At 40.4% G+C, this 21,663-nt stretch overlaps 2 protein-coding genes and 1 pseudogene across 3 annotated transcripts in view; 2 read left to right on the forward strand and 1 right to left on the reverse strand.

Annotated features, from left to right (window-relative positions):
- ZNF106 (zinc finger protein 106) overlaps positions 1–19,768 on the reverse strand; it is a 70,773-nt gene extending 51,005 nt beyond the window's left edge. The window contains exon 1 of the mRNA XM_059181271.1: positions 19,611–19,768. The gene's annotated coding sequence lies outside the window, so the exon portion shown is untranslated. The remainder of the gene's footprint in view (positions 1–19,610) is intronic.
- On the forward strand, positions 3,152–4,075 carry LOC131836168 (heterogeneous nuclear ribonucleoprotein A1-like; annotated as a pseudogene).
- Positions 19,769–21,098: 1,330 nt separating the features above from the next.
- The window catches only part of SNAP23 (synaptosome associated protein 23), a 42,144-nt gene continuing 41,579 nt past the window's right edge, over positions 21,099–21,663 (forward strand). The window contains exon 1 of one of the 2 annotated variants that reach the window (XM_059181291.1): positions 21,099–21,182. The gene's annotated coding sequence lies outside the window, so the exon portion shown is untranslated. Of the gene's footprint in view, positions 21,195–21,663 lie in introns of both variants that reach the window. The other variant, XM_059181292.1, reaches the window with a different exon arrangement.

Genomic DNA, 21,663 nt, shown 5'->3' on the forward strand with positions numbered 1-21,663 from the left:
GTTAAGTGACTGACTCTTGATTTCCGCTCATATCATGATCTCAGGGTCTTCTGTCAGGTCTTGCTTGGGATTCTCTCTCTCCCCCTCCCCCTGCTCCTCCTGCACTAGCTTGCTCGCTCACGTGCTCTCTCCCTCTCTCACTCGCTCTCTTAAAAATCAATAAAAATAAAAAATAAAGGTCTTGGGGCGCCTGAGTGGCTCAATGGGTTAAAGCCTCTGCCTTCGGCTTAGGTCACGATCCTGGAGTCCTGGGATCAAGCTCCATGTCGGGCTTTCTGCTCAACAGGGAGCCTGCTTCCCCCACCCTGCCGCCTGCCTCTCTGCCTACTTGTGAACTCTGTTAAATAAATAAAATCTTTAAAAAAAAAAAATAAAGGTCTTAACAATTATTAGAAGCCAAGGAAATAGAAACCACCCAACTCTGTAATCTCGAAGTGCTTGAGAGGTTACAAGTCAAGTAAGTGTAAATAAAAATTCAACTACTGCTGCCCTTACTTTAACCACCTTGCGTTTTCCTCCCATACCACTTAAAAACACCCACTATGAAATCTTTCAAATTTTCTCCAAACAACTATGAGAAATAGCTGATATTTCCAAGCTATAATAGCCTTAAAAATCCTATAATAAGTACCTTTTCTCAACTTCCTAATTACTATCCTGTCAATACAATTACCACGTTGGTGGGCAAAAACCCTATTATTAATTCTTTTCCTTCAGATTCTTGTATTTAGTCTTCAAGTCCCAATTGATTTCTATTTTTCATTTTTGCTATCTCTTCTTCAATGGGATAAGCCTTCAAGATCTTATATCTATTCTTCCTTCACCCAACTGTTCCACTCATTAAAGATTCCTGCCTTGACTCCTGCCCCCAAAATATAAAGAAGTTCTAAACCCAAGCAGTACAACAGAATCATCCACATATCTTACTAGTAAAAAGAAATACAGTTGTGAAGGCAGAATTATTGCACTGCAATCTCCATTTTTGTACTTCACTATGCTCTCCCCATCCCTATGCAAGGGTAGTCACTCAAAAGTGACTTAAATAGATCAGAAAGACAAACTTCCAAGTAATCACTATCTCATAATACTGTAGCCCATCTCAAATATCAATGTTATAATATTTTTCCAAATATTTATTATGTAACTCAAGGCTGGAAAACACTGTTTAATAGTGTCAGAGAACTTTATGTGAAACATTGTCACATTATCTCATTTTACTGTTCAAACACCCAGCAATACAAGTAAGTGCAGGTTGTCTGATGGTAGGTTATATCTGAGCTTCCTGACCTTACCATAAGGAAGGGATCAGTCTTTTTACAAATCTCTTAAAATTCATTATGAAAAAACAAGTAATAGGGGCACCTGGGTGGCTCAGTGGGTTGAGCCGCTGCCTTTGGCTCAGGTCATGATCTCAGGGTCCTGGGATCGAGTCCCGCATCCGGCTCTCTGCTCAGCAGGGAGCCTGCTTCCCTTTCTCTCTCTCTCTGCCTGCCTCTCTGTCTACTTGTGATTTCTCTCTGTCAAGTAAATAAATAAAATCTTAAAAAAAAAAAAAAAAGAAAAGAAAAAACAAGTAATAGTTAAGATATTTGAACTGTGACTTAGTTAAAATCGGGACACCTGGGTGGCTCAGTTGGTTAAGCAGCTGCCTTCGGCTCAGGTCATGATCCCAGCGTCCTGGGATTGAGTCCCACGTCGGGCTCCTTGCTTGGCATGGAGCCTGCTTCTCCCTCTGCCTCTGCCTGCCATTCTGTCTGCCTGTGCTCGCTCTCCCCCCGCCCCGATAAATAAATAAAATCTTAAAAAAAAAAAAAAAAATCAACTCAGACTCTCCAGGACAATGATATACTGTAAAACTGTGAAGAAGAAAAAAAAGCTTAGAGGTGTCTGGCTGGCTCAGTCAGAGAAGCATGCGACTCTTGATCTTGTGGTCATGGGTTCGAGCCCCATGTTGGGTGTAGAGGTTACTCAAATAAATAAAAACTTTAAAGAAAAAGCTTTATAAAAGCTTAGTTAAGCTTTAAAAGCTTTAATAAAGCTTAATTATTGAGTTGAGGTTGGGGGAGTGGTACTCAAATTAGAATCCCTTCTCTAAATTCCACAGAGAACTTCTGGTGCCTCCATTTCCACCTTGACAAAAAAACTAACAGATTTCTGATGAGCAAAACAGGGCAAGAAAAAGACAGTACTCAGTGACAGAACAAATTTTTGCCACTTCCCCTCGGCTGCCCAGTAGGTTATGGAGCAAAGATATGTCTAGCACTTCTGGGAGGTCCTCACTTTGGTCAGTGGGCCTCCCGACAAAGTTTCAAGGCTTCCAGCTAAGGAAGGAGTAAGCTGGTAACAGAGATCAGAAAGTACTTTCTCTCAACTTTCAAAGGCTTATTCTGGGTAGCTGTCCTATTTGCTAGTTCTAAGTTCTGGCTGCCTCGTTGCATTTTCCTCCAGGCAAGTGAATGGTGATTTCCTGCATTCAGTATCACTGATTGAGCGTAAGCTTATCAGCATTTTACTCACTGGCATTCCTACTTTTTATATTATCTGCCCTAACACAACACTTACCAAGAGTTCATGTACCAACCACTCTTTTTTAATAAGCACAGGGCTAACACAAAGAGCAGAAGTTAAGGCTGTGACCAGAAAAACACATTAAAAGTTGTGCCCCTCAAAATGAAGCTGTTCACACAGTACACCACCAGGCAAGGAAATGGACAGGGTGGCCCACTGACCCCTTAACTCAGAACCAGAACTACTACCAGGTTCCAATTCTTTATGGAATTCTGGAACTTGGCAAGCAATGTATCTTACAAGGAGAAGTGACAGAAAGAAACTAGGATAACACCAACCCTAATAAGACAGTAAAATACTAGCAAATGTCATCATCATATAACTAAGTTTTAAGCCCAAAGATAGCTTGTATAAACACTTTTTAAAAAGTATAACTTGGTAGCTTGTTGCATTTATTTAATAATTTAAAAACTTTTTATTCCTGTACTCAATATATCTTTCATTGATGTTAAAATTTAAAATTCAAAAAAAAAAAAAACCCTTAAATTGCATGACATGAAATTTAAAATTCTGTGGCATAGAGATACGTTCACTACTGCTTTCTGCCCATGGACCCTGCCAAGTCTCTCCTCCCACTACTGTCATGTCTAAGTCAGAGTCTCCCAAAAAGCCTGACCAGCTGCAGAAGCTCTTAATCAGAGGGCTGAGCTTTGAAACAACTGATGAGAGTCTGAGCGGACATTCTGAGCAATGGGGAAAGCTTATAGTCTGTGTGGTTAATGAGAGATCCAAACACCAAGCTCTCCAGAGGCTTTGGGTTTGCCAGGTATGCCACTGTGGAGGAAGTGGATGCAGCCATGAACACAAGCCCACACAAGGTGGATGGAAGAGTTGTGGAACCAAAGAAGGCTGTTCCAAGAGAAGAGTCTCAAAGACCCAGTGCCCATTTAACTGTGAGAAAGATTTTTGCTGGTGGCATTAAAGAAGACACTGAAGAACACCATCTAAGGGATTATTTTAGACAGTATCAGAAAACTGAAGTGACTGAAATCATGACTCACCAAGGCACTGGAAAAAGAAGGGCTTTGCTTTTGTAACATTTGATGACCATGATTCTGTAGACAAGACTGTCATTCAAAAATCCCATGCTGTGAATGGCCCCAACTGTGAACTAAGGAGAGCCCTATCTCAGCAAATGATGGTTAGTGCTTCATTCCAAGAGGCTGAAGTGGTTCTGGAAACTGTGGAGGTGGTTTTGATGGGAATGACAACTTTGGTCATGGAGGACACTTCAGTGGGCAAGGTGGCTTTGGTGGTGGTAGAGGTGGTGGTGGATACGGTTGCAGTGGGGGATGGCTGTGACAGATTTGGTAATGAAAGCAGCAGCTTCAGAGGTGGTGGAAGTTATAATGATTCTGGCAGTTACAACAATCAATCCTCAAATTCTGGAGACAGAAGCTCTGGCCCCCATGGTGGTGGAGGTCAGTACTTTGTGAAACCACAAAACCAAGGTGACTATGGTGGTTTCAGCAGCAGCAGTAGCTACAGCAGTGGCAGGAGGTTTTAATCACTGCCAAGAAACAGAGTTTAGCAGGAGAAAAGAGCCAGAGAAGTGACAGGGAAGCTACAGGTTACAACAGATTTGTGAACTCAGCCAAGAACAGTGGTGGCAGGGCCTACCTGCTGCAAAGAAGCCATGTTTCAGACAATACTCATGTGTACAGGCAAAAAAACCGAGGACTCTAATTGTCACTAATTGTGTAACAGGTTATTTTTGTTTCTATCCTATAGAAAGTGTAAAGCAGTCCAACAATGGGTTTTAATGTAGTTTTTTTGTTTTTTGTTTGTTTGTTTGTTTGTTTTAATGTAGTTTTTGGTGGTTTGACTGCTAAGTGTAATAGTCTGATCATGATGCTTAATAAATGTGTCTTTAAAAAAAAATTCTAGGGCGCCTGGGTGGCTCAGTGGGTTAAGCCGCTGCCTTCGGCTCAGGTCATGATCTCAGTATCCTGGGATCGAGTCCCGCATCGGGATCTCTGCTTAGCAGGGAGCCTGCTTCCCTCTCTCTCTCTCTGCCTGCCTATCTGTCTACTGTGAACTCTCTCTGTCAAATAAATAAATAAAATCTTTAAAAAAAAAAAATAAAAAAAAAAATAAAAAAAAAATAAAAATAATAAAAAAAAATTCTAGGGGTGCCTGGGTGGCTCAGTCAGTTGGGTGTCCGGCTCTTGGTTTCAGCTCTGGTCATGATCTTAGGGTTGTGGGATGGCGCCCCATGTAGAGCTCCATGCTCAGCAGGGAATCTGCTTGGGATTCTCTCTCTCCCTCTCCCTCTGCCTCTCCTCCCCCAGGTTTGCTCACATGTGCTCTAAAACAAATAAATCAATCTTAAAAAATAATTTTAAAAAAATTCTGTGAATGAATCACTGCAAGCTAATGAGTGAGTCTAGCTAACTGCTCAACACCTCCTCAAAAAGCTTAGCTGTTTTCCATGCATCTTGTTGGTAACAACACATTCAATAATCTTCAACTACTTTATATAAATAGGACTATAATAGCAATCATCTTCATTATTTCTTCCTTTTATAAAATCGTTAATCATTGACTACAGTCTTGGTGTAATACAGTAAAGCATTTACTTCAGCATTTTGATATGGATAGCTTCCTAAATGCCTCTGTCATATACCTTAAAAACGTATACTTAAGTCTCTGAGGGCAACCCCTTTTGGCCCCTTCCCTCCTTGGGAGCTTTATACTAACACTGCTGTCACTCAGTAAATCTTGCTTTGCTGCCCACCACCCCGTCTGGTCTACCTTCTCATTCTTCGAAGTTGCGTAACCAAGAACCGTGGGCACCAGAGAAAAAATCCTGCAGCACTAATGGGGGCTCACCCAGGATATCCACCATTGTTAAGGACAACTAACCAATAAAGGACATCAAACTCCAGATGGTAGTGATTCAGATGGAGCCTCACATGGAAGTCAAACCAAACATCTACAGGGGACCCCCTGATCTGGACAAGAGGAACCCTGACTGCCACCCCATCCAACGTCACTGTGACCAGCAGGAAGGAGCTAAGATCAGTCGTCGCCCTTCTTCCCTAATGGCAGTTAGGGTTACCTTTCAGCAGGGAGAATGATGACAGGTAACTGGAAGGCAGGCAGGCAGGGACAAGGGTGCCCCTGCCCTAAGAGGAAACCACCCTTGAAAGGATTTTATACCACCCTTTCCCATATGATAGAGAGATGACAAAAACCTGTCTGGATGACAGGCACAGGGAGGGTTAATCAGACAGATTAAAACAGCCGGCCAACAAGCCCATAAAAACCCCTAGACTTAGAAACTTGGGTGGCAACCCCTTCAAGTCCCCTCCCTCCTTGGGAGCTTTGTACCATCACTTTGCTATCATTCAATAAATTTTGCTTTGCTGCCCACCAAAACAAGGTTTTTAAAACGTCACCATATATTTTATCCAATTTTAGAGAGCAATTTATGTGCTGCAAAAGTAGCAGTACTGCAAATTTTGGAATTTGCAAAAAATGCTTATCATCACTCTGTAAAATGTCAAAAGTCTAATGTTCATTAAAAGCTCACATGGGGGCACTGGGGTGGCTCAGTCGCTTAAGTGTCTGACTCCTGCCCTGATGCCATGGGTTGTAGGATGGAGATATGGAGCCATCAAGCCATGGAGCGCAGGCACTCTCTCTCAAATAAACAAAAAAATTTTTTTTTCTTAAGATTTTGTTTATTTGACAGAGAGAGAGTGAGAGAGCACAAGCAGGGGGAGTGGGAGAGGTGGATGGAGAAGAGGACTCACTGCAGGGACCCTGGTGCAGGGCTCCATCCTGGGACCTTGAGATCATGACCTGAGTTGAAGGCAGGCGCCTCACTGACTGAGCCACCCAGATGCCCCTGAAATAAATAAATCTTTAAAAAAAAAAATTAATGAAAAGAATTAAAACTCTCATGCATACTGTGCATGAGGCAGTGATACAGCCAAACATCTCAGCAGGTAGGTAGTAAAAAAAATTAAGGCTTAGACAAAATTTGGTACTATTCAAAAGTTCAGCATTCCAACAGCTTGGAAATTTTCCCAGGGCTCAAATTTACCTTGAAACTGCCAAAGTAAAAAGAACAATCACATAATACACTCCTAAATGGTGCCAGCATCCTCTCTCAAACTATTCTCAGGTAATCCTGTATATTTCTAATCCTTACACTGTAGCAGGAGAAATCTCTTTAAAATACAAATCTGCTCATAATATTCCCTTTTGTTCCTATACCGTAGTTTGGAAAATTTCAAGCACAAAAATGCTGACAGAATCTCATAGTGAATATCCCACACCCAGTTTCCCATATATCCCTGTATCTACCACATAGATGCTACCATTAGCAATTGACTATATTTGTTTCATCAGACAGATACCTATCCATCCATCCTTAATCACTTCGTCATAATGTACTATGGTTTGTTAATAGTTTGCCCAGAATTATATGGGGTCTCTGTTCATAGGGCACACTTCTGCAATTTTCTTTTAAATCTGTAATGTCTTTATCAGGTTTTAGTTATTGGAGTTATGCCGACCTAGGGAAATGAGTTTGGAGGTGACTCCCCTTTTCTGTAATTTTATATAAGATTGATGTTATTTTTCCTTTAAATACTTGATAGAATTCATCAATCAAATCATTATGGCCCTGAGTTTTCATTATGAGAAGTTTCTTTTAAATCATTATTCCTTTAATATAAGCTTCTTCAGATCTTGTTTCAACTTGTGACAGCTTTAGTATACAGCTATTTTCAAGAAACTGTCCAGTTATATTGCCACATTTTTTTGGTATAAGGTTGCCTACAATATCCTCTTATTGTTCCAGTAAATCCCTTTCATTCCTGATACTAGTAATTTGTGTTCTGACCACTGTATCTATGGATTTAGCAACATTATTGATTTTTTCAAAGCACCAACTTCTGACTTTGTAATTTTATGTATTGCTTGTCTTTCTCTATCTTACTGATTACTTCTGTTGTCTTCTTTCTTTCCTTCTATATACTTTTGGAGTATCTTGCTCTCTACTAGCATCATAAGGTAGAACTTCAGGCCACTGTCTTTAAACCTTTCTTTTCTAACATAGGTGTTTAAAATTATAAACTTCCCTCTATACATTCCATTAACTTTCTTCTTCTATATACTTTAGGAGTATCTTGCTCTCTACTAGCTTCATAAGGTAGAACTTCAGGCCACTGTCTTTAAACCTTTCTTTTCTAACATAGGTGTTTAAAATTATAAACCCCACATTCCATTAACTACATCCTACAAATTTTTAAAGCACTTTAAAAAAAGGAGAAAGAGACAGCGCGCGCAGGAACACAAGCAGGGGGAGTGGGAGAGGGAAAGCAGGCTTCCTGCCAAGCAGGGAGCCTGACGTGGGGCTCCATCCCAGGACCCTGGGATAATGACCTGAACCAAAGGCAGATGTTTAAAGATTGAGCACCTAAAGCACCCCTTTAAAGCACTAATTAATAAAACTATTTATTCTAGGATAGTTTGACTCATAGAAATTGCAGAAATAGTAAAGCACCCTATACCCCACTCCCAGCTTCCCATATTATTTACATCTTGCATTAGTAAAATGGCCTGTCATAATTAAAAAATGGATATTGATACATTATTATTAATTGAAGTCCTTATTTTATTTCCTCATTTTTTACCAAGTATCCTTTTTCTCTTCCAGGATCTCAACCAGGATATCACATTACATTTGGTTGTGATGTATCCTCAGCCAGGATCCTCTTAGCTATGACCGTTATCTCACAAATTCTGATTCTATTTTCATCTTCCAGTTCAAATTACTTTCTCTCTTGTCATTTCTTCATTCATACATAGGTTTAGAAGTTTCAGGACTTTTCAAGTATGTGTGGGTTATTTTAGACATCTTGATTTCTACTTTAATCCCATCTTGACCAAAGAACATATTCTGCATTTTTCCAATCCTTTCAAATTTATTAGGACTTGATTCATGGCCCAGCATTTGGTCTGTAAGTATACTTGGGAAAAGAAGTATATTCTGTGGTAGTCAGGTGGAGATCTATACTTACTTTTTTGTTTGTTTAGTTGTCTATCAGTTGTTGAGAAGAGTGCCAAAATCTCTGATTGTTGTCTATTTCTTTTTTTAATTTTATCCATTTTTGTCTGATGTATTTGAACCTCTGTATTACACACACATTTATGATTATGTCATGAATTGACCTTTTTATCATTACGAACGACTCCCTTAACTCTAGCAACACACTTTCCCTTGAACTCTATTTTATCTGATAGGAATATAGCCACTCCAGCCTTCTTATGCTTACTGATGAAAACATATATCTTTTTCCATGCATTTACTTTTTAAGATTTTATTTATTTATTTGACAGAGATCACAGAGAAGCAGGCAGAGAGAGAGGAGGAAGCAGGCTCCCTGATGAGCAGAAAGCCCGATGTGGGGATCAATCCCAGGACCCTGGGATCATGACCTGAGCCGAAGGCAGAGGCTTTAACCCACTGAGTGACCCAGGCGCCCCTCCATGCATTTACTTTTATCCAATCTGTCTGTATGTAGACATTGCTGGATAATAATATCTCTGATTCAGAGTATCTTTTCCAGGTAACTTAATCAGATAATCTGAATCAGATTACCTATTCCATTAAACTAAATGAAATTGATGGTTGGATTAGGCCTACCATTATTTCTGTTCAGCTGTACCTCTATCCTCTTTTGGATTATTTACTTTTTCTGCTAGCTTTTTAGCAACACTTCATCACATTTTTTCCTTAGTGAGTGCTCTAAGAATTACAAACTACATCCTTCTCATTTTAGACTTAATAATTTGCCTCTTCACATAATATATAAAAATCTTGCTCCCATATAGGTTCATTTACCTCCATCTCCCATTCCATGTTTTACCGTATAGGTTTTCTTTATTTTTTTTAAGTTTATTTAAAACTTTAAATATACAGAGAGATCACAAGCAGACAGAAAGGCAGGCAGAGAGAGAGGGGGAAGCAGGCTCCCTGCTGAGCAGAGAGGCCCAATTCCGGGCTCGATCCCAGGACCCTGAGATCATGACCTGAGCAAAGGCAGAGGCTTAACCCACTGAGTCACCCAGGTGCCCCTACCGTATAGATTTTATATCTACATTATGTGATAATCTCCGCAAGATGCTTCTTTAAAATTATTTGAATAGTTGTATATGTTGTTTTAAGAAAAAAGGGAAAGATTAATATCTAGCCACATATTTACCATTTCTGATGTTCTTTATTTCCTTAGGATTCAAGTTTCCACCAGGTATCATTTCCCTTCAGACTGAAGAACTTCAGCATTTCTTGTAGTGCAAGCCTGCTAGCTATGAATTCTCTTGGTTTTCTTTTATCTGATATTTCAATTTCATTCTTGAAGGCTATACTACTGAATCTGGAATTCTGGACTGTCAAATTTTTCTTTCAGCATTTTAATGATTTTCTATTCTCTATGGCCTTTATGATTACCCTGCTGTATGCAACATGGCTTCTTCTGGATTTTTCCTTTGATTTTTGACTTCCAACAGTTTGATTATGAAGTACCCAGTCATGGGTTTCTTCAGTTTTAAACCTGTGGTTTGCATAGTTTTGCCTTTATCTTTATTGGGATTTGCTGAGGTTATTGATTCTGTCAATTTATGCCTTTCACTAAATTTGGGAAATTTTCAGCCATTATATTTGCAAGTATTCTTTCTTTCCCATTATTTCACCTCTCCTTCTGGGACTTTAATTACTTTATGTTGAATTTTTTGATACTGCCCCTAGGTCCTTGAGAATATGCTACTCCTTTTCCCCCTTTTATACTTCATCTGCTCTTCATACTGAATAATTTTTACTGATCTTTAATTTCACGGATTCTTTCCTCAGTCATCTCTATTCTGCTTTTAGCCCATCCACTTTATTTCCAGTATCATATTTTTCAACTTTAGAATATCCACCTGATTATTTAATATTCACTCTCTGTGAACATATTTTCCTATGCATCACTTTCCTTTTCTTTATTAGTAATAATTACAAAAGTTTCAAATACTTTCCTACTAATTCCAACATTTGAGTATCTTCAGGTCAGTCTCTGTACACTGTCTTTTAACTCGAAGTTACATTTCCCTGATCCTTTGTATATAAGTAATTTTGGAATATATGCTGCATGTTGTAAATATGTTGTGGAGGCTCTGGATTTCTTTATATTCCTCTGAAGAGTGTTTTTACTTTATTTTTGTTTTAGTAGGTATTTAAATTGGTTGACTCAAACTGCAAACTCTGTGTCTTAAGTAGATGAAATCACAATTTAGTTCTTTTATCCTTAGCTGATCTTTTTGGAATCTGCTCTGTACATGCACAGTTCAACAGTCTGCCAAGATTTGGGTAGAGTTTATTCACAGAGTTTGATGCTTCTCTATGTTCCAGGATTCTCCTCTCACTTCCCAACAGCTATCTCTGCCTTGAGCCTTAACTTTTGCTAAGGCCAAAAACACTGCAAGTTTATTTCAGAATTTTAACTGTGGCACAGACTGGGGCCATGAAAATAGGAAATCATGCCCATGTTCTCTTCCTCAAGTGTTAATTCCCTTCCAGAATCTGCTTGCTCTGGGTAACCCCAGTGATCTTAGTTATATTACATACTTCTGATCTAATAACTGTTATCTGCAGGAGGGTCTACCAAAAGGAGCTTACTAAGTCATAACCAGAACTGGACTCCTATGCTTGCACTTTGGAAAGCCTTCAGCCTGACTAAATGGCTCCAGGCAATATTCAAACAGGTGGGGCTGATCAAAAAAGACTTACCTCTCAAGCCTGTGATGGAGTAGGAGGCCCTAGGTTCAGTAACAAAGTTGGCTAGGGTCTAGGGTGATTCTTAAATGGCAGTTATCTCTCGTGAAATGACTCAGCATTCAAGTCTACTTCAATTTCACCTCCACCTAAACACATACACTTCTATGATTCCCTCAACCATACACTGAAAAAAACAAGTCCACACATTCATGTTTTATGTCTCGTCCCCTGACTTCTAAAAACCCTTCATTACATTCAATTATTTAAGATAAAAATCAAAATACTTTTAAAAGCCCCCTTGATAGCACCCTTGCTAATAAGTACTAGGTTTGAGCTACCTTCCCCCAGATCTCCATACACCATACAAAATGGTATTTCTAGTTCTTTCCATCTACCATGTTCCCTCCCTTTTCATATGTTTGCCCCTCTCCCTGGAATGTTTTTATTCCTTTCCATCTTATTAACTACTCATACTTCAAATCTCAGTCTAAATGTTAATTGCCTGGGGAAGCACTCCCTGATCTCTCAATTAGGCCATATTCCCTTGTATAGACTTCTTTCCTAAAATCCTGTACTTTCTTCATACCACTTATCACAAGTGTGACTATTTCTGAGGCAGGGAGTAGAGCAGCAGTTCTCAACCATATCAGACCCAATACCCTTCTTTTTTCTAAAACATTATGGGAATTTTCATTCTTACATAAATATGAGGAATTAATATAATACTCCCCACTGTGCTCATCAACCAGCCTCCCCAATTGTCACTACACAATTTTTCTTTCAAGATATATATATACCTTTTTTAAATCATAAATATTTGTAGTACCTCCCATTCTTAAGGAAATGAAATTCAGGGTGCCTGGGCAGCTCAGTTGGTCAAGTGTCTGCTTTCGCTCAGGTCATGATCCCAGGATCTTGAGACCGAGTCACACATTTGGCTCCCTATCCAGGGGGGAAGTCTGCTTCTCCCTCTCTCCCTCCTCCCAGCCACAGTGTGCACTCTCTCACACACGTGCATGCTCTCAAATAAAAATCTTTAAAAACAGGAAATGAAATTCAAAGCTACTGTAATTTACTTACACAAGTAAAATTTAAAATATCCATATAATGTGCTAACTATTACAAAAAAGTAGTTTATCATAAAATAATTTCAACATGTAAATGCCTGGACATGACTAGATTAGATGATGTAAGACTATGAATGTGACAACTACAAATACACACTGATGTAGACATGTTATATTGTTGATGCAAATACCAGGAATAGCAATGCTGTGATATGATTTTTGAAAATAGGGGCCAACTCTTTGTAAACTTTCTAAAATAAAGAAAGCACAATCACTTGATTTACACAGTAACTATGATTTAGGCACACACACAAAAAATGGAGTTTATGTGTAAAACAAATTGGATCTAGGTCATACGATCATAACCAGATTTTTCACCTACATGAACATCTTCTGAAACATTTGAAAGTGATGCAAGATGTGTAAAAATTTTTATCATATAGGTTAGGGATGTCCTTTACATTGCAGCTGTCCAACATCCCTGATCTCCATCCACTAAAGTCAGTGTCTTCCTCTCAATGATTCTGAAATCAAAAAAACACCCCCCAAAATTTCCAAACCTCCTCAGCAGATGATCTCAAACTCATTAAAAAACACTGCATTTGGGGCGCCTGGGTGGCTCGGTGGGTTGAGGCCTCTGCCTTCGGCTCGGGTCATGATCCCAGGGTCCTGGGATCGAGCCCCGCATCGGGCTCTCTGCTCCGCAGGGAGCCTGCTTCCTCCCCTCTCTCTGCCTGCCTCTCTGCCTGCTTGTGATCTCTGTCTGTCAAATAAATAAATAAAATCTTTAAAAAAAAACAAACAAACAAAAAAAAAAAAACCACTGCATTAGGATAAAGGAAGACAGTAAGATCTCTACAGCCAGACTGCTTGTGCTTGAAACCTGGCTCTATCACTTACTAGTTCTGGGTGATATTGACCAAGTAATTTAATCTTTCTGTGCATTCATGAAATAAAAATATTAGTAGTATCAATGTCATAGAGTTGTTATGAGAAATAAATTTAAAAATCCACATAAAGTGTCTGGCACTAAATCTTGGCTAGAGTCATAAATATAATGATTTGCTTAATGACTGCCTCTCCCAATAGAGGATAAGCTCCTTGACAGCTAGCAGAAATGCCTGTTTTGTTCATCATTTTATTCCTATGACTTGCCACACCATCTGGTATAGAATAAGTACTCAATACTGTTGAATGAATGAACACAAGTTAGCAAAGACATTTGGAATATAAACAATAAAAACTGGAGTATAACTCTCAGTAGTATTATTTTAGGTTATGCTACTAAGATACTTCTATATAAGAAGGTCAAAATTCATCCTAGTGGCATATACATAAACATGCAGAGTATCTATAATGGGATACCCAAGGAACTGTAAGTTATTGCCTCTGGGAAAAAAGGGAGGGTGTGCAGACTTTCATTAGAGACTCTTGTACTTTTCAAAAAATTAAACAATAATACACATATAGTTTTAATTTTTTTAAATTTTCTTTTACATAATATTTTTTTAAACATCAAAGACTTTAGGCACAAGAACCAAGACTGCATAACGCTTCCACATATAGAACTTTTTTTGGAACTCCAGAAAACATCAAGAGTTTTGACTTGTACACATACTTTGAACTTTCAAAATGGCTCATTATAGACTATCACATTACAGAGATCTAAATCATTTACTGATATTCCTAAATGTCTAATATCATTAGATACGGATTACCTGTCGAAAAAGAGAGAAGGGGGCGCTTGGGTGGCTCAGTGGGTTAAGCCGCTGCCTTCGGCTCGGGTCATGATCTCAGGGTCCTGGGATCGAGTCCCACATCGGGCTCTCTGCTCAGCAGGGAGCCTGCCTGTTTCCTCCTCTCTCTCTCTCTGCCTGCCTCTCTGCCTACTTGTGATCTCTCTCTGTCAAATAAATAAATAAAATCTTTAAACAAAAAAAAAAGAAAAAAGAAAAAGAGAGAAGGGACCAGTAACATAACTAGTGGGAGTAATAACAATTTTACATTTATATACCAGTTTACAAAAGATGGTGGAAAAGTATGACCTTGGAAGTAGATTATACCACTTGGAGTAGTATAAAATGAGACACTACCACCTACATATCAGGGATTCAGTTTAAATAAGCAGCAGCCTGGGGCACCTGGGTGGCTCAATGAGTTAAGGGTCTGCCTTCAGTTCAGGTCCTGGGATCTAGACCCATGACGGGCCCCCTGCTCAGCGGGGAGCCTGCTTTTCTCTCTCCCTCTGCTGCTCCCCCTGCTTGCGCTCTCTTGCTCACTTTCTCTCTCTCTCAAATAAATAAAATCTTAAAAAAACAAACAAACAAATACTCGAGACAAAGAGAATACTTTTTTTTAAAAAAAAAATGCAGCAGCATGGGGCACCTGAGTGGTCAAGTCTATTATGTGTTCGTTATGCATTCAGGGTTCTGAGATCAAGCCCCATGTAGGGGTCTGCACTGAGTACAGAGGGTGCTTAACATCCTCTCACTCCCTCTCCCTCTACCTCCCCAACCCCATGCTCTCTCTCTCTCTTTAAAAAAAAAAAAAAGGGTACAGCATGAACAGCCTGGGTAGCTCAGTTGGTTAAGCAACTGACTCTTGATTTCAGCTCAGGTCATGATATCAGGGTTGTGGGATGGAGCCCCACCTTGCACTCAGCACAGAGTCTGCTGGAGATTCTCTCTCTCTCTCTGCCCCTCTCTTGCTCATGCTCTAAATAAATAAATAAATAAAATCTTTATTTTTTTTTTTTTTAAAGATTTTATTTATTTGTCAGAGAGAGAGAGCAAGAGGAAGAACAAGCAGGGGGAGGAGCAGGCAAAGGGAGAAACATGCTCCCTACTTAGCAAGGAACCTGATGCGGGACTTGATCCCAGGACCCGAGGATCAAGACCTAAGCCAAAGGCAGTCGCCTAACCAAATGAGCCCCCCAGGCATCCCTAGACAAAATCTTTAAAAATAAAATAATAAAAAATGAGCAGCAGCGATTTCTTCCAGTAAGTTCTTTTTTTTTTTTTTTTTTTTTTTTTTTTAAGATTTTATCTATTAGAGAGAAAGAGAGCACAAGCAGGGGAAGAGACAGAAGGAGAGGGAGAAGCAGACTCCCTGCTGAGCCAGGAGCCCAACTTGGGGCTCAATCCCAGGAGTTAGAGATCATTATCTGAGCCAAAGGCAGATGCTTAATCATCTGAGGCACCCAGGCACCCCAAGCTTTGTCTTTTTAAAGGTATTTATATTTTGAATAGGTAACATACTCAAAACATTCAAAACATTAAAAATAGTTTTAAATCTTAAATATACAAAAGACTTACAGCTGGTTTCCAAGGGGTGAAATAATACAATTTTATAATGGAGAACTCAGATTTACCATCTGAACCCACTAATCAATCTCAGCACCATTAACAGAAAAACTACACAGCATAGTGTATGATATCATCCCCAAAATGTTTAATTTGAATCCAATCAAGCATTTACCTGTACCTTCCAGTTTGCAGTAACCAGCTAAGTAAACCACTAGGAATCAGTCAGATAAATCCAGATAATTGACCAAGTCTCTTCAACAAGTCATGACAAAAAAAGAGAAAGGGAGAAAGAAAAAAGGCAACCGTTCTAGATTTAAAAATATTTCAAGAGGGGTGCCTGGGTGGCTCAGTGGGTTAAAGCCTCTGCCTTTGGCTCAGGTCATGATCCCAGGGTCCTGGGATCGAGCCCCATATCGGGCTCTCTGCTAGGCAGGGAGCCTGCTTCCTCCCCCCTCTCTCTCTGCCTGCCTCTTTGCCTACTTGTGATCTCTGTCTGTCAAATAAATAAATAAAATCTTTAAAAAAAAATATTTCAAGAGATGTAATAGCCAAATGCAATGCACAGACTTTGATTGGAAGTAGGATCAAAAACAGTGGGGAGAAAAAAAGGACAATTTGGGGACATTTTTTAAGTGTGCTTTTTTGTAATCTCTATACCCAACATGGGGCTCCAACTTACAATCCCCAAGATCAAGAATTGCACATTCCCGGGCGCCTGGGTGGCTCAGTGGGTTAAGCCTCTGCCTTCGGCTCAGGTCATGGTCTCAGGGTCCTGGGATCGAGCCCCATATCGGGCTCTATATCGGGCTCTCTGCTCAGTGGGGAGCCTGCTTCCCCCTCTCTCTGCCTGTTCTCTGCCTACTTGTGATCTCTGTCTGTCAAATAAATAAATAAAATCTTAAAAAAAAAAAAAAAAGAATTGCATGTTCCTCTGAGTCAACCAAGTGCCTCCAATTTGGGGAAATTTTAATAAAGATTGGGCATTACATAATATACAAAAATTAGTTGTTCAGTATGATTGTGCTACTGGATTATGCAGGAAAATGTTCTTTTTCTTAGAGATGTGTATTAAAGTGTTTAGAGATTTCAGGAATAAAAGCAAATACAGCAATGTAACAACAGATTTTAAAATGATCAATTTGCACAGATTCATTATGGTATTTTCTCTATTTTTCTGGATATTTTTAAATTTCATTAAAAATTTCTTAAAAACATGATGTGGCATGTTTTTAAGGCATAAGAAAAAATTATTAAATTTCCTTACCATCTACAGCCCATGACTACTATCTACAGTCCTTGAAACAGGCAGAGTGCCCTTCCTCTAGGAACTCAGCTGCGTCAATGTTTACACTTTGTTAAGGGCAAAAGGCAATTTTAGCCCACCCTGTAAGTCTACTTTAACATATAATAATTCCTCTGGAAACTTCATTTTTCTACCCCCCACATACAAGCTGGCAATCATCCCCCACACATATACACCTAAAGGGTCTCATAACTGAGTTTTTACTAAAGAGTAACATAAGACTTTTCCTAACAATAGCTAGCCCCCTCAGGATCCTGGAAACCTTGTTTCCAAAATAGCTAGGAGGCTTACACTGTCCCTAACACCCTCCCGCCTTGAAAGTATATGATGGGCCTGATGACCCTAGGGCAACTCTTTCTACCCACAGGTCCTGTCCTTGTGCTTTAATAAAACCACCTTTTTTGTGCTGGTGTGCAGACACACACACACACATCTTAAATACAGAAAATTATTCCCTTCCCATTCCTGTTTCCCAGCCTCGTGCACCTCTAATCACTGTTACCAGTTTCTTAAATATACTTGCAGTTATATTCTATAAATACATATGCAAATACATAAACTTTATAAAAAACACACAAATGGTTGCGGAATATAAAACCTCTTTTGCACTTTTTTTTTTTTCACTTGATATATCCTGGTTATTACTCAGTATTAGCACACACATAGGACTGGTTCGTTCTAACAAATGCAAAATTGATTTAACCAGTCCTCCACTGATCAACACCTAGGAACTCTCATTTCTCCATAGTCTCTTTCAGATAAGATTCTAAGAGGAAAGAAAAACCCACTGACTGTAAAGTTTCAATTAGAGATTTAGCATGGTTAATGTACAATTGGAGTATTCCTATGCAACTTGTCTGCCTACATGTTCTTATTCAATGGATACACGTTATCAATCCTAAACTTCCCACTAAAATATTCAAATTACATATTACACAATATGCATATTTCTCACAGAGCCATTCCTGGTCCCAGAACGAAATCAGCTAGCATCTACCATTATTCCTTGCTTTCTTTGTACAGAAGCCTCTTCTATAGTACATTACATGTGCTGTGCTCCAACCCAGATTAAAAAATTACCATTTGCAGGGGCGCCTGGGTGGCTCAGTGGATTCAAGCATCTGCCTTGGGCTCAGGTCATGATCCCAGGATCCTGGGATCGGGCCCCACATTGGGCTCTCTGCTCAGCAGGGAGCCTGCTTCCCTCTCTCTCTCTCTCTCTGCCTGCCTCTCTGCCTGCTTGTGATCTCTCTGTCAAATAAATAAAACATTTTTAAAAATAAATAAATAAAATTAAAAATAAAAATAAAAAATAAAAAATTACCATTTGCAGTTCTTCCTTTTAAAATATCATCCTTTTAATCAAAGTAATTGGTTCTGAAATAACTTGACCAGATTCCATCACACCCTCTTACCACCTTCCAAGCCACGCTGAAGTTCTCTTCTGAAGTTCTAGTATCTTTAAAGGTGCCTACCATTTTCTAGACTCAGGAGTTAACTCTAGAAACTAAAACTGTAATGTAGTTGCTTCTCAAAAATGCTTAGGATACTTAACTTGGTGTAACGGGAAAATGATGAGCCTTGGCATACGTGAATTTCACCACTTACTTTAGCTAGGTTAGCTTGAGCAAATTACCATCAAACTTTTAATGACCTAATCTGAAATATGCTTCAAAAAGCCACTTTCCATTACAGTATCTCATCAATTTTTGTGACAAACCTGAGTGTATCTGGCACTTATGCAGTAGGTGCTAAATACATCCTAACTGAAGCTAAGTATTATCTTCCATTGTTTCATTCACAACCGAACTGGAGAACAGGAATTTAGACAAATTTTAAGATTTCCCATGGGGTTTAGAATAGTATTGGGCTCTTACTGTTTTATAAAAAAAAAGTTATTTCGGCTTGAGTAAATTCGATATAAACCATTGTGGTGGATAAAGCATCTATATGTCAGGTAAGAGAACTTCCCTGAACTAGAATGGCATGGAAATCTCAAACTTCCCAATAAAATGGTTTACTCTAACTCTTAAGGATGATTAAATTGAGCAGACTCAACGGGGAGTGGGGTGCAAAGCATTTCCTCCCCCATAATTATGCACCGAGATTCGGACTCAATATTAAACTGACACGTAGTGAACGCTCCATAATTAGTAGCTATTATTAAGACGCATCCCACCGGGAGAGGAGACGGAAGGAGGCAAAGAACGGAGCCTGTCAGTCACAAGAGGTCGAAAGGTGCCCTGGCCTGTGACCGTAGGCCTTTAAGCACCTGGGTCTACGAGATCCCTGCGGAATCGGGGGCCGAAAGAGGTCAGCGGCGCCCCTAAAGGTCAAGGTTCTTGCAGGCGCGTTTCCTGCTGGGTCTAGAAGCCGAGCCGGAACGCCCCCGCGAGAATCTGTACCCCGAAGCCAGAAGCACCGCCTGCCTGTAAACCGCGCGGGCTCTGGGAGAGGAGAGTACGGGGATGCCGCTGCGCCGCAGCCTGCAGGAGCAGAAACCCGGCCGCGTCCTGCAGCCCAAAACCTTAGGAGCAGACCACCAGGACCCCGCCGTTCCGGCATGCCTCAACGCAGCCCGGCCACGCGATACTCACACTCACAGCCGACCCCTCTTACTCCATCGGGCCACCAAGGTCCCAGGGAGGGGGCTCCCCGAGGTCCCCTTCAGTTTTGGGTCCGGCGGCCCACTCCGGACCCCCTCCCCGCCGGGCACCGCCGCCGCCGCCGCCAGCGCGCAGGCGCACACCGCCGCCGTCACGCTCCTTTTTTTTTTTTCCCCTCAGCTGTCCGCCTTTCTCAATAATCTAGCTTTATTTGAACACACGAGAGTGAACAACGGACACAGGGAAAAGAAAGAAAGATAAAAGGCCTGCCGGCTTGCAGAAGTTACTTTGCTACACTGAACGCACCAGTAACCAGCCTCCCTAGTTCCTTTTTCATTCTTTTTGCTCTTTCTGGGCCTCCCTGTTGCTTCTGCTCTCTTCCTAAATCCCCACCATTCCCTTTATGCAGTGCGATTGTTTATGCTGAATTTCCAACCATTCCTGCCTTGTAAAACTTACTGAAGTTTAATGGAAGGTGCAAGAGTTTGAGAACAGACAGACCTGAGTTCAAATATTGACTTAGCTACTACTAGTAATTTATGACTTTGGGCAAATTACAAGTTTTCTTGGAAACTCCCAGTTTCTGCACAGTTAAATTTAGGATAATGGTATCTGGGGGGGGGGGGGTTTGCTAGGATTAAATGACATAACACGAGTCAAGTGCCTATCCATGAATGGATGCCCGTCATAGCACAAAAAAACCATGAATACCAATGATAGTATTTTAATACTTAATGTATTTATTAAATGTAGTCCATACTTATTCCCCAGGATCCTACTTTTAGTGACTACAGTTAATCAGATAAACCAAGTTACATTAAGATTAATAATGGTGGGGTGCCTGGGTGGCTCAGTGGGTTAAAGCCTCTGCCTCCCTCATGATCTCAGGGTCCTGGGATCCAGCCCCCGCATTGGGCTCTCTGCTCGTCTCTCTGCTCGTCGGGGAGCCTGCTTCCCCCCCTTTCTCTGCCTGCCTCTCTGCCTACTTGTGATCTCAGTCTGTCAAATAAATAAATAAAATCTTTTTTAAAAAAAAGATTAATAATGGGGGGTGCCTGGGTGGCTCAGTGGGTTGGGCCGCTGCCTTCGGCTCGGGTCATGATCTCAGGGTCCTGGGATCGAGTCCCGCATCGGGTTCTCTGCTCAGCAGGGAGCCTGCTTCCCTCTCTCTCTCTCTGCCTGCCTCTCTGCCTCCTTGTGATCTCTGCCTGTCAATAAATAAATAAATAAAATCTTTAAAAAAAAAAGATTAATAATGAAGTGTTACTCCTCTTACATTATTGAAGTTCTAATAATGTCTATGTTTAACAAGATCTTCAATTCCTAAAATCAAAGTAAGTACCTCCCTTCATCTATATATATAAGTCCAGATTTTCATCTAAAGGACTGAGGAACTATTCCAATTCTGTATTTGTGACATCACAATTTCTTGAAACACTCAAGGTCTGAGGTACACTGCTCATTCCACTCTCCTTCAAAGATGCAATGGAAGGACCACTTTGCCCTATAAGCTCAGGGCCATAGTCCAAGGAAAAGCTTGTAGAAGACCAAGGTCAACCATTGGTGAGCATCAAGGTACTCCTAGATCAGGGTTTCTTTTTTTTTTCTTTTAAGACTTATTTATTCATTTGAGAGACAGAGAGCAGGGGAGGGGGAGCAGCAGAGGGAGAGGGAGAGAAGCAGACTCCCAGATGAGTGCAGAGCCCACTCTGGTACTTGACACCACCACCCTGAGATCATGACCTGAGTGGAAACCAAGAGTAGGATACCCAACCAACTGAGCCACCTAGGCATCTCTAGGTCAGGGTTTCTTAACCTTGGTACTATTGATACTTTGGACATACTTTTTTTTTTTTTTTTTTTAATAGAGGTGGGGAAGGGCAGAGGGAGAGAGAGAGAATCTCAAGCAGGCTCCACACCCAGTACAGAGCCCACTGTGGGGCTCCATCTCACAACCCTGAGATCAAGACCTGAGCCGAAATCAAGAGCTAGATGCTTAATGGACTGAAACACCCAGATGCTCAATTTTGGAGATAATTCTCAT

This window comes from Mustela lutreola, chromosome 7 (assembly GCF_030435805.1).
Source record: "Mustela lutreola isolate mMusLut2 chromosome 7, mMusLut2.pri, whole genome shotgun sequence".
Classification (NCBI taxonomy): Eukaryota; Metazoa; Chordata; class Mammalia; order Carnivora; family Mustelidae; genus Mustela; species Mustela lutreola.